This window comes from Python bivittatus, unplaced genomic scaffold, assembly GCF_059951505.1.
Source record: "Python bivittatus isolate LINGU-HERP-01145 unplaced genomic scaffold, Pbiv_v1 ctg000010_np1212, whole genome shotgun sequence".
Classification (NCBI taxonomy): domain Eukaryota; kingdom Metazoa; phylum Chordata; class Lepidosauria; order Squamata; family Pythonidae; genus Python; species Python bivittatus.
In genome coordinates, this window is record NW_028277029.1 from 4,549,488 (window position 1) to 4,562,487 (window position 13,000).

Sequence of the window (13,000 nt, forward strand, 5' to 3'; positions counted from 1 at the left end):
AGAAAGAGGTGGCCCATACCAAAGGTTAGCAGACCCTAATATCACAATTTGATGTTGTGATATTACAATGAATGTGAGGCATTTTGCAGGGTATAATAGCATGAGTTTTAACAGAATCAAGCGTATAAAGGTCCATTTGTTCCTGGTGACACCTTACACTGATTTTGCTTTCCCCCTAAATAAAACATTAGTTTCATTGCAGTGCCATGAAATGGGACCATGAAATCTGTTGAATACTTTGTTTCTTTTGCCTTTTCTATATCATTATGGGCATTTAACAATATTTTGGATATAGATAATTTATCTTGTCTTTTTGAAATATGTCAAAAGTCTCACATTAAAGTAGCCATAGTCTAGACACCAGGAAAGTTCAGTATCATCTTTCATGTATTTGTATGGCTGGTCTGGAAAGCTTCAGTTCTAACTTAGTAACTGTCCTCAGTCTGGATTGTAAATCTGATTTCCAAGGCACTCATCTCTGACCTACTAATTTAATAATTTCTCAAGGAAAAGGGGAAGGTAGTTAGTTAGAAGGAAGGCTGGTCCTGAACTGCTAAAAGGCAACTACCAGGAAAACTGCAGTTTTTCTGGGTCTTGGGCAACAGTTTTGCCAGTAATAATATAACAATTCTTACTTCATTTCTGGGATCTGGGATTTCATACATGAGTTGTAGCACAAAATTGTTTCACATCTCAAAATATATAAAGGTGGTGCATTCCAAAATGTATGACTGTTACAGATAATGTACGTAACAACATCTCAACTTTGTGAGGAACTGAGAAATACATTTTTGTGCCTCCAATTACATTGCTCATATGCATAATATTTCATATCCTTTTGGGGGTTTCTAAATCCCTCCGTTTCCTATCCTTGTGGCTTCTGAAGCATTCAATAAGCTAAGGACTCTAGGTTGAAACTCTAGGAAGCTGGAGGAGGTTGAGATAGATGACCCAGTTGCTTCACTGGTGAGGAAAGCTTGAGGAACTGAACATTTCCTAGTTTTAGTATGGTCATCAGTAGCCCTGCCTGCACACTGGAACCATTGGTTCCATACAATAATACTCCCTCCTGTACAGTAAGGAGCAAATGGGTTATGTTTGAGAATTTAGGGACATTCATATCACACTTTCACATTTCAGATATTAATTTAGCAAATAGCAAAGGAGTACCAGGTCAACTGTGGGGCAATCCTAGTTGTCTGTGAGATCATGCTTCAGTTATGGAGGCTTGAAATAGGCTGCAAGAATCGGCTTATAGGAAAATTGGAGTGGCGGACCTAATGAATGTTAAGAACATAGAACCATTTGAATGTGGGAGGTCCAAATGATTAGGGCTTCTTTGTGCCTCCAGGCTTTTGAAGGGTACCAATTAGCAAACAACAAAATGATGGCAATGAAAAACTAAGGGCTGGCTAAAATGAGTACAGCTTGCATTCAGGCTGCACCAGAGAAAAATATATTCTGAATATAACAATAATTTGAACCAAGTCATGATTATGATCAAAGGGGAAAGTTGATGATAAGTATTATGATTTGCCTGTAAATTTCCACTGGGCTTGCAAGTAGTGTAATTGTAAGTCACACAAAAATAGGACTGGAATATTCTTCTGAAAGTAACCCTTACCATAGTGGGCAATCATCAACTTGATAGGCAGTCCCTCCAGGCAGTAATATATATTTACATAGATGCACAGAAAGCTGTATAAGGCTCTCATGTATGATTACATTTTTGAAAAAAAGGCAGCCAGGTATCAGCCTTACTAGGTAGACCAGACAGGAAATATGACCAGATTTGCTAATTCTACTTTATTGTAAAGCTACATTGACAGAACCTTGCAAGTCTGAAAGTACAATTCTCCCCCCCACAACTCCTTTACAGCCTGAGAAACTAGGGAGGATCCCTTCTGAGCCTCTTGCCCTACCCGCTATCCAGCTACGGGCTATGCTGTCTCTTATCTGACCATTCCCTTGGCAGCATCTCTTCACCCAGTCCCCCAAGGTCTTTCCCACATACCATTACATCAGGAGATGAGACTGGAATTTTTAACTCATGAGAATGGCAGGATTTTTACTATTGTCAGGAAGTGTAATTCCTTGTGGTCAAAGTCGTCTGCAGTCAGAACCTGATAACTTCCATCAAATCTGCAAGAGCTTCTAGATAATTCAATAATTGCCCATAATTATTAATAATAATTCAAGAAATCTGTAAGAGTCGGATCTGGCAAGAGATTCTCCACAGTTCCCAGATGTGAGATGGCGTTATGTAAGTAAATCACAACCACTCCAGACACAAAGAGTTCCATCTGTTCACTCAGAAGAGTGGGAGGAAGTAGTCTAGAGTTTAAGCCCTTGAGAAAATGAAATCGGCCCTGATATCTTCACACCGGTGCAGGACTTTTCTGACAGATAGCCAAATATGGGGATGGGGGAGATCTGGCTTGGCAGCAGTAGACATGAAAGAGATCTGGATGTCAACTACAAATTATAAATAAGCCAGAGTAATTATTTTAATTTGCACATTGTAAAAAAAAGCAATTAGGATGTTGGGAGGACTTCAAGGTAAGGGGGTAAAAGTGATGTTTTAGGGCATTCATTTGGTAAAAATATATATGTCTCAGGTCAGAGATGCCTGTTGTCTTATAGAACAAATAATTAAGATATCTACAGTAATATTTATATATATCAGCTTAATTTATATAAAGAGTATCATACTTGTGCAGAACAAGTTGACACGTTGAATAAAAGGATACAATCTTTTTTAATCATGTAGAATTGAAAAAGGATTGTCATTTTCAAAATTTAAATGCTAGCTTATCACGCGTTTAACTTAGGGATGTCATCCTCCAATAATGATGTGCTTGTTTGAATTTTGGTCTGTGGTCTGTAAAAATCTTCCAAAATTGGTTTGGTACATGCAGATGTGGAACTGCTGAGTTAAACAGTTGCCTCAAGTTAGCAATTTAAATGGGCTAATTAGTTGTGTCATTGGTAATTCACTGTTCTACCACTGTAATAATACATTTTTGCCTTTATTGGTATCTTTCTATCAGAAAACTCAAGATGTGACCACAAATATTTGGTCTGTAGGCATGTTTATGATGGACAGGTTTACTGGCACAGTTGTTCATCCATGGAAGTTGTTTTTCCATGAACAAGAGAAAAGATACTCAGTCCTGGTGAGCCAAAGATATAGAAGCACCTTATGGCACTTTAAAATTATTGTTCATAGGTAAAAACATAGTGTTTTTAAGTAGAACTCAGCTGCTTTAATTCAACTTAAAGGAACTGAACTCAATTCTTGGTGACCAAAAGGACGTGTCCATGTAGTTTTGTTGGCAAGGTGATGGAAGGGCTTTGCCATTCCCTTCTAGAAAGAAAGAGATAGATATTCCCAGTCTAGAGTATAGTCCTGGAAATCCCACACATTAGCCAAGGCCGACCTTAGTTAACTTCTGAGTTCAGCCAAAGTGCTCCTACCTGCCCAGGAAAATATAAGAGAATGGTCTGATTCATTTCCTTGCAAATTGCAGAGGGTTGGACTAGATGACCCTTGTGGTTTCTTCCAATTCCACAATTCTATGATTCTGGGATAATTGGAGGTGAATAAAAGTGCAGAGAATATGCTGTTGCCTTTGTATTTTTTTTCCCCCAGCTTCTTGGTCCCATCGTGGTTAGAAGCAAGAAGCTGAATTAAGTGAATCAAGTACAATCTTGTGTCTCTGGTGAAACAGAGCTCGAAGGGGAAGTTGAAACTGACTCAAAATCAAGATGCATTTTTGTAGGAAAAGAATGCTGCTTTTAATAAATAACTGAATAATCATATAAGTGTATTTTGTTAAGGGTTAGGGTTTGATTCTTAACAGACTGCTCTTGTTCTCATTTGTTTTAATTTAAGACGTTTCCGTGAAAATTATGATGGCACATTTCAGGGGATAACAAGAAATGATTTGCCCCATTTTAAAGTTTTAAGCAAATGCATACCTTGCAAGAAACACAGCAGAAGGAAAGTTCTGCCTTATAAAACAATTTTCTATTTTTCACTACCTTAAAACTTTCGGCTACCTTAAAGCGGTGTTTCATTCACACATTATTTGGAAGGTACTGCTTAAGCAAATGCCATTTCTGTGGCATTTAAATCACCTGGCTTTGTGGGTTTTGCTGTCAGTTCTGTCAAAAACATGTAATTTGGTTAAATGGTCTGATATATCTCTGCCTCGAGGGAAACACGTGGAGTCAAAATGCATCAATCCTTGGAGCTAAAGCTGTATCATAGCTCCTTGAGGCACATCACAATTAAATAGTTAAGAAGAAATTGAGTTTTAACCTCTGTGGGAAAGTCTGACTACATAAATGTCTGTGTGTGTGTGAGAGAGAGAGAAAGAATGTGTGATATTTAAATTCAAGCATTCAGCCTGAATTTAGGTGAAATTTCCTAAATCCTTAATTGCATTTGTCATCAACACAGATAACAGAGCTTTGGAAACATCCCATAAGAGCTGCGGTCACAAAAAGTATCTGAGATTAATATCTCTTTTGCATATTAGGCTCCTAATAATGGAAGGAAAAGGTAAAGAATGAAGACAAGCTCAATTGATGATTTCATCCATTCCATCCTCTTGGCAACCATTTTGCAGTAGTTGCCATTGCTCACTTTCTTGACTTTTTTTTTCTTCCTTTTTTGACTTCCCAGTCTAGCTTTAGTTCTGGGATTTTTTTGGGTAGTCTCCCATCCAAGTACTAACTTGTTTTGACTCTGTGTGGTTTTTTCAAGATCAGGCAGTGGCAGTAATATTTGGCCACCTGCTTAAACCTTAATAAGGCAAATCAAGAATAGAAACTGTTGGTCCAGAGAGATGGACACTGCTTGAAGTGTGTTTGCACCACTCTTCCACACTATGTATTCATAATAAACAATAAAAAAGAAAGTCATACTGCTGTCTGGACAGCTCAGTGACTCAAGAGATTAATACGAAAAGAGTTGTCAGAGTAGAGAGTTCCTATTTTAGGTGAAGTCCTTTTATAAGTTGAATGTTTCAGCACACCAATGTTGGGGGTGGACGTCAAGAGAGACAAGATGGTAGTTATGGCAGAAGCATCAAAGCTCTGCCCCTTTACACAGGTGTGCTATTGTTTGCAACTTACTCCATTTTGGTTTCCTACTTTTTTTTTTAATCCACTTATAGCGTTCTTGATTTCAAATTGAATTATATGGTGGGCCTTTGTCATCTTGTGATGGGATCCTTCAGTGCTCTGGACAAAGGCCTCAGGACTTTTTCTCCTCAGCCACACATACTCCCTTCCTCATTTTGGACATTATCTGAGTTGGTCTGCTTGTTACTTTGCCAAGGAGAAGTGTGCACAAGAGAATGTGAACTCTTTTGAGCTCCAAATGCTTCCAGTTTGAACTTCTTGGCACACCCTTATCACTGACCATGTAAATCCCATTCATCAAAGTTGTTCTGATGAGTGCAAGGGTGTCCATAGGGAGATCAAAACAGTCAAGACGGCAGCCACAACCATGCAATCAAAGCCTCACCTTTTTTCCGTGCTTCACGACACACGGGAAGACACGTGGTGGGGCTTTGATCCCTTGGTTATGGCCACGGTCTTGACTTTCCTTACCACCCCCTCTCTATGAATACCCCTGCAGACAGAAGATAATGTCCTGCAGGCAGTTTATGTACTCCAAGAACAGATTGCTTAAGGAAGCAGACAGGAAATCAATATAGTTGGGATTAATTAAAGTGGGGGCAGTGCCATCATGATGCTGTGGTAGTGAAGTTAGATGGGGCAGAGGAATCCATGTTTAATCCATGCAGAAATTACCTGGAATCAGCTGTAGAATATAAGGATTCTGCTCCAAAGTTGCTCACGAGAAAAACTGATATATAAAATAGGTTCCTGAAGATAGGAATTCTGATCTAGAAGGAAGGATGATGGCTTTTTGGTGAGTAAAAAAAATAAAGAAATGAATGACACAGGAATTATTTCTGCAAAATGTTGACATAAACCACTTTTTGTAGACGCATTGAATGGGAAATCTGTCAGAATCCATGCCACTGAAGATACTAAGAAGAGTCTTATGAAATGAGATGTTATTTAAAACCCAAACTGGCAACACGACAGGCAGACAGCTTGTTAGAAAAGCAAAAGAGAAAGAGAAAGGCAAGTCAGATAAAACAATCTCTCCACACCTGTGCCAAAATAAAAAAGCTGAACCATCTGCAAGCTGATTCTAGACTAGCGTTTCTCAACTTTGGCCACTTTAAGATGGGTGGACTTCAACTCCCAGAATTTCCCAGCCAGCATGCATGGTCAAGAAACAATGAACATTTGTCCATCTCTCACAATACTAGAACTAGAGCCTACCCAATGGAAGTGGCGCCTGTCTTTCTGTTACTCCTGATCAGGTCAAGATTCATAATACTTAGAGTTCATGTAGTCAAAATCATAGGAAAAATCCATTCCTATTTCCACATGGACAGGATATTTTGATCTGAAGAAGACACAAGAAAGTTTCACTTTCCACCTATATAATGTGAACGTAAAAGGAAAAGCAGTACTCCGTGTATATGCTAAAGGTATAAGTTAGTATAGAAGATTACCACAGAGAGAGAGAGAGAAAGAGAGAGAGAGAGAGAGAATAAAAGCTGGATAAAAGATAGGCTAACATGCCTTATGACAAAACCTACATCAGACTAGAAGCCAGATCTCACTGGAATCCAAGAGAAGCATGGGAGGCAGTTGCGAGGAACAGTGCCTTGCAGCTGTCTCCAGCGCATGGCCAGATGTGCCCAGCAGGTGGGCCTTCACTCCAAGAATATTGAGGCATTGATCAAAGGCCAACCTGAAGTCTCAGCAGTCCTTCAAGTTGCATCAAAATAGCCCCCAAGAAAAGGAAAAACAAACCTAGGCCAAGACTCAAAGAAAAAAATGGTTGTGATTTAGAAGGCTGTGATCATAAAAGGTTTGCACGATGGGAGCAAGTGGCTGGGGAAAAAAAACACTGATGGCATTAAGCAGCAGGAGGAGCCAAGGGAGACCGCGAAGGTGGGATATTACAGCAAGATTGCAGAACTGTACCCAGTAGACCCTAGACCCCAGTGGGATTCAGGCAGTCAGCTAAAATGTTATGTTCCCTTTACTTTACTTACATTTGCATATATTGAAATCATTTGCAGTTTTGTTGGGTAGTCAATAACCGTGTAAAGATCATTCTAAAATTCTCCATAATCTACTTGAAATGAATAATGTGAGGTCTTTTGCCAATATCTTTGCTCAGTATAAACCTCAGATCACGTACGAATGAGCTAATAGGACAGTGGAGGAAACCCTAGCGAGCTCTATATCATATAATAATATAGCGTGTTATTACTTCTTATTAAATATAAAGTAGCTTACAAGCAGCATTCCAACAGGGTGAAAGGGACAAAGGAAATAAAGGAGTTTGGCTAGCTTATCTAATTGCAAGAATGTATAAAATTCACTCGTGAAGTTTGAAGGTGCTGACAGTAAGAAAAGATAAATAATCCCTGAAGCCCTCTTGACAGCTGTTTCCAGCCTATCCTTCAATCCAGCTATAAGTGTCCACATAATTGCATGGTCTGCCACCCCTTTCAGCTTCTAAAGCTTTACAGAATTTGTCTGGACAATAAAACTGTCATTTCCTTCAACCATTTAAAATTTGGACAGGTATCTCAAAGGTACAGACTACATATATGTGTATATGTATTTTCAATGATATGCATTATTAAGACCAACAAATAAATGAAAACATAGCTAATTAAATTGTCATATCTGTATGTGTATACACTGAGTTATTTACTAACAGTTATATCCTACCTAACTCCAGAGAGGTGACTCTGAGAACCAAGCATTGGTTTATAAAGGTGCATCTGAAACCCTGGCTATGGGCTCAAACAGATCATGTTGCTAATTACAGATTGCAACACAAAGGTATTTATATATTTATACAGGTAGTCCTCAACTTACAACCATAGGAGGGACTGTAAAATTCATCATTAAGCAGTGTAGTCATGAAGTGAGGCATCATGTGACTTCACCCGATTTCACAATTTTTTTTGTGGTGGTCATTAAGTAAATCACATGGTTCCCCATTGATTTTGCTTGTCAGAAGCAGCTGAGAAGGTCACAAATGGCAATCACGTGACCCCGGGACACCGCAACCTTCGTAAATACATGCTGGTTGCCAAGCTCCCAAATTTTTATCACGTGACCATGGGGACACTATGACAGTTGTAAGCATGAGGACCAGTTGTAAGTCACTTTTTTCAGTGTCGTCATAACTTTGAACAGTTGCTAAACGAATGGTCTTAAGTCGAGGACCACCTGTATAGGAAGCAGGTGCCTCAGACAACCAAAGGATTCAGGTGATATTTGTTTCCATTCTATTTTCTGGTTAGCAACAGATAATAAACCTTAATTTATGGCATAAACTTTCGTACGAGTCTTATAGTCTGCTCCCTTAACCCTTCGTTTTGCCAGGTTTGTCACAAATTTGCTTTGGGTGGATCAGGCAGGACAAGCCTGTTTATATTTTATACTATAAATCTACTGTATAGCAGTGTTTCTCAACCTGGGCAACTCTATGATGTGTGGACTGGGAAATACTGGGAGTTGAAGTCCACACATCTTAGAGTTGCCCAAGCTGAGAAACACTGATTTCACTCTTGAAGCATTCTCTGTATTGCTTCACAGGTACCAAATAGCCTCTACGTTTGATTAACATAAAGTCTTAATCCTATCTTTATGCCTAACTTGACCTACGCCCTATATATTTTTGTGTAATCCCACTGATTTATTTGTAGAGTTGGCAGTGTTTTCTCTTGGCTTGGTGGACTGAATTCATAAAAAGAATGTGCAGTCTCTGCTTTTATTTCTGTCTCTGTCCTTCAAATGCTGGGGGGATTTTTTTTTAATCCCCCTCCCTAAACTGCTTTCACTTTCAGGATTAAAAGTGAAAGCTTCTTACACATGCTTTCCTAGTTGTACGAATCCTGTTTCTGTGTCTCTTGGAGATTCCAGGTGGATGAGTCACTTAGAAATAAATGCACCCTTTATCCCAGCAGGCAGGCCGTTTCTCCTTAGCTTGCATGTAGCTCTAGGCTGACCATGCTTCTTTCTGTTGATCCTACAGCAATTTATCTCCCCTCTTGGTTATCCCACACCATTCTTTCTGGAATCGTGTCTTTCTGTCTTGTTTAGATGAACTGATATGGTCTGGGCTCCCAACCACCAGCTCCTTCTCCAGTACGCTCGAGGTTCCATGCTCCAGCACCATCAACCACTAAGCCACCTTGCCCTCAGCTTCTTCGCTCTGTTTATCAAGAGGAGCTGACAAGTAGGTAGAGAACATGCCACGAGGTGTCTCTCATTTAGACAAGTTGTGAATCTACTCTATAGGGAAGAATTTGTATCTTCCAGAACTCAGCTTCTCTCCAAAACACCAGCATGGACAAAACCTGCACTGTTCAGAATTCCTACAGCTGTGCTTCTCCTTATACATACATGTGAAGGGAGAGTTTGATTATGATGATGATATTTTCATGAAAGCTTTTGGAGAGAGGAAAACAAGCAAGCAAAAAGAGAAAAATAAAACACAAAGTGAGTAAATAAACAGTGAATGCATAGCATCACAGAATTAAACAAGAGAAGCCTGGACTAATTCTTTGCCTGTGTTTATCACAAACTTTTAATATTCCATAATCTCTCTATTTCTGTTGCACCAATCCAAAGATATTTGTGCAAATCATCAGGGAACCCTTTTCCCTCAATAGAGGTAGCCCAATCATCAGCTGATATGACCCAATCTGTAATCCAGGTGAGGCGGCTAACTTGCTAATACATTTTGAAGTTTGGGACTGCTGGACCACCTCATACTTTTGAATCCTGTAGCATCTTACATTTAATCCTTGGTCTTTTATTAGACTGTATAATGTTTGTTATTTGTCTCTATCATTCATTTAGTACCTTTTTTTCAATTTTAAGTGGAATCATTTGGAACAGAAAGTTAACCCTTGGTAGAAATGTTCATTTTAATGCCTGTAGTTCTTCCTAACCAAGACAGTTTTAACTTAAATATCTGTCATTCTATTTTTCAAGATCTGTGAATAGTTATTTTTAAATAGGTCTTTATTATTTTTTGTCAGATAAATTCCCTGATATTTAACCTTTTTAATAGTAATATTAAACACCATTATTTGGTGGAAATAATACTTTTCAGTGAAGTTCTCTCAACATTTGACTTTTATCCTTATTAGTTCATTATGTCAACATCAAATCATTCTGCTGTATGTCTTCCATTATCAATAAGACTCATTTGGTTGTATAATTGTAAGTACAACATCATCAATTTATATTCTTGAGTTGCTAATTAATTCCTTGATGTGTCTTCTTTGCCAATGGCTCTAATACTAAGAATAAAGAAGGAGAAAGGAGACAGCCTTGTCTTGTCGCATTCATTATGATACATTTTTTTTAATAAAAGCAACATTTACTATTACCTTAGCTTCTTGTTCTTATCTATCGGAAAAAGTCAGACTTACAAATCATCTTCTTCAGAGTCTTCATCATGGAAGACCCTTCCAAATTATCAAAGTTATCTACATGGAGAAATAGCATGATCACCTTCTTGTTTTTCTGATTTATATTATCAATAAGACACAAGATATATCTAATGTTATTTCTCATATATTTCTCTGGAACAAATCCAGTCTGATCAGGTGGTATGGATTCAGTTAAAATAATTCTTTTTGCAAGTATAGTTGTAAAAAGCTTATAGTCTACATTCAGTAAGAAAAACATGTCTATCCAACTCAAGAAAAGTTGGGTCATTTTCCTCATTCATCAAAAAGATGAAAGCATCTTTTTATGATCAAGGAAGTTCTTGACACTGATGGATCTCATTCATTACCTGAGTTGATGGTTTAACCAGAATTTCTTGGAAAGTTTTGTAGTAGACTGCAGAGATATAATCAAGTTCCTGGAGCTTTGCTCATTTTTAGTTTTCTGATTGCTTCTTTGGTTTCATCTGCTGTTCTGAGTTTACTATGAGCTTCCTTTTGTTGGTCTGTAAATTTTTGTAGTATTGTATTTAAATGTTCTTCAGTATTTTCCAGATCAAATGTCTGTTCACTATATAATCTTGAATAGTATATCTTGAATAGTATTTAATATAATCTTAAGAAGTATTCATTACATTTTCCAAACTCTTCTGTATGAGCTTCCTTCCACAAGGTCAATTGAGGAACTTCCAAGTTGCCAAACAGCTGTCTGGCTTGGACACTTAGAATAGATTTATGAGTTTGACTTCCACTTGTCTCCAGTTGTTGTTTTATTAATCTCATATTTAGCAACAGTGTAAAAAGTTTTTATCTTATGATCCAAGCATGTCTGATAATTTTAAAGAGAAGCAGTTTTAAATAATTAATTTAGGGACTGGCAGCTGCAGATGGGAGAGTGACACCTCCCTCCCTCCTCCCAAAATACCAGCAGCAAGATTGGTGCTTGGATGCAGGGATGGAACTAGTTGTCAGGGATCAGCTGAACCCTTCATCTTCCTTAGAAGAGGGCCAAGCTGAGGATCCTGGCAGGATAGCAAATAACCCAGCCCTGGTACCAGAACCGAAAAACCAGATGCTGGCACTGTGGCTGCCAGCCATGGCACACTGAGAATTCAGGGGGCAGTGGGTGGAGAACCAGAAGTTAGCTGGGCAAAGAAGCTGGTCCTGGCAGAAGAAGGTTCCTGATGAAAGCTGAAGCTCTGTAGAATTGAACCCAACAAAAACAAGACTGGTTAGCTTCAGCTGCACCTGAATGAGAAATGCAGGAGTCTTTTTTCAGGTGACCCTTTTTTTCATTTCTGAAAGTTGTCCTGCTGTAATATTAATGTCAGAAATTATATATCAGGGATACATGCATGTATTATATGATTGAACATTTCTCCAGTCAATCCTGAACAAATACTGGAGATGGCAAATAATGTTAAAGGATTTGCACTATTATTTGATAATCCATATAATGTGAACAATTACTTGCTTTCTACCAGCAAGAAAATAGCTATAGGGGTAGTTCATACACGGCCTTGAGATGAAGGATTTTTGTGATGGACAGATCACATGGCTGAGACTTAATCTGCATAGGTATTTATGCCTGTAGGCCTAACCAGAATGCTTTCTCCATATTTGATGAATGAAACCCTTTCCAGCTTTGATTTTTCTTTTGTACCTTGTTGTTGGTGCGAACTGTAAACTTGTGAGCAACGGAGTGATTTCAAAGAACTTTGTAGAAATGGACAGATGTTCTGAGTCAATGTTTTTTGAGGCATGGAGAGATTTCAGGCTTTCTTTAGCCAGAGATGTTCTGCATTCTTCTCTCCGACAGGCATTTTGCTGTTGAATCCTTCACAGATTGTCTAACAGTCTATCATGAGGCTGTCAAGTATCTCTGCTCATTATGTATGTTGATGCTGTCATCCATTTGCTAAGAATTCTTTAGCTGGAATTAATATAACATCGCTGTGCCTCTCATGAGGGCCAGTTTAGTGTCGTGGTTAAAGGCACCAGACTAGAAACCAGGAGACCCTGAGTTCTAGTCCGGCCTTAGGGACAAAGCCAGCCAGGTAACTTTGGGCCAGTCACTTTCTCTCAGCCCTGGGGAGAAGGCAAGGGCAACCCACTCCTGAAAATAATAAGGATATGTCCAGAAAGTCACCAGGACTCAAAGGCACACACACACACACACACACACACACAATGCCTCCCACACTTATTAGTAGAGGCACCACACTGACAGCACATTCTGAAGAAGCCTAGAACTCTTTGGTGTGACTTCAGTTCTAAGGGATGATGTGGCCCTAACACAGAAAAGGGTATAGCCGTTTGCCAAGAAAATGCCAAGTGTACCTTGAGTGAAACTTAATTCCTAGTGACTTCCTGGACACATCCATATATTTTCTTGGCCACACTTCAGAAGTGATTTC

General features: G+C 38.8%; 1 protein-coding gene across 2 annotated transcripts in view; it reads left to right on the top strand.

Moving 5' to 3' along the window:
• SCUBE1 (signal peptide, CUB domain and EGF like domain containing 1) overlaps positions 1–13,000 on the top strand; it is a 200,010-nt gene that overhangs the window by 68,290 nt on the left and 118,720 nt on the right. The window lies entirely within an intron of this gene.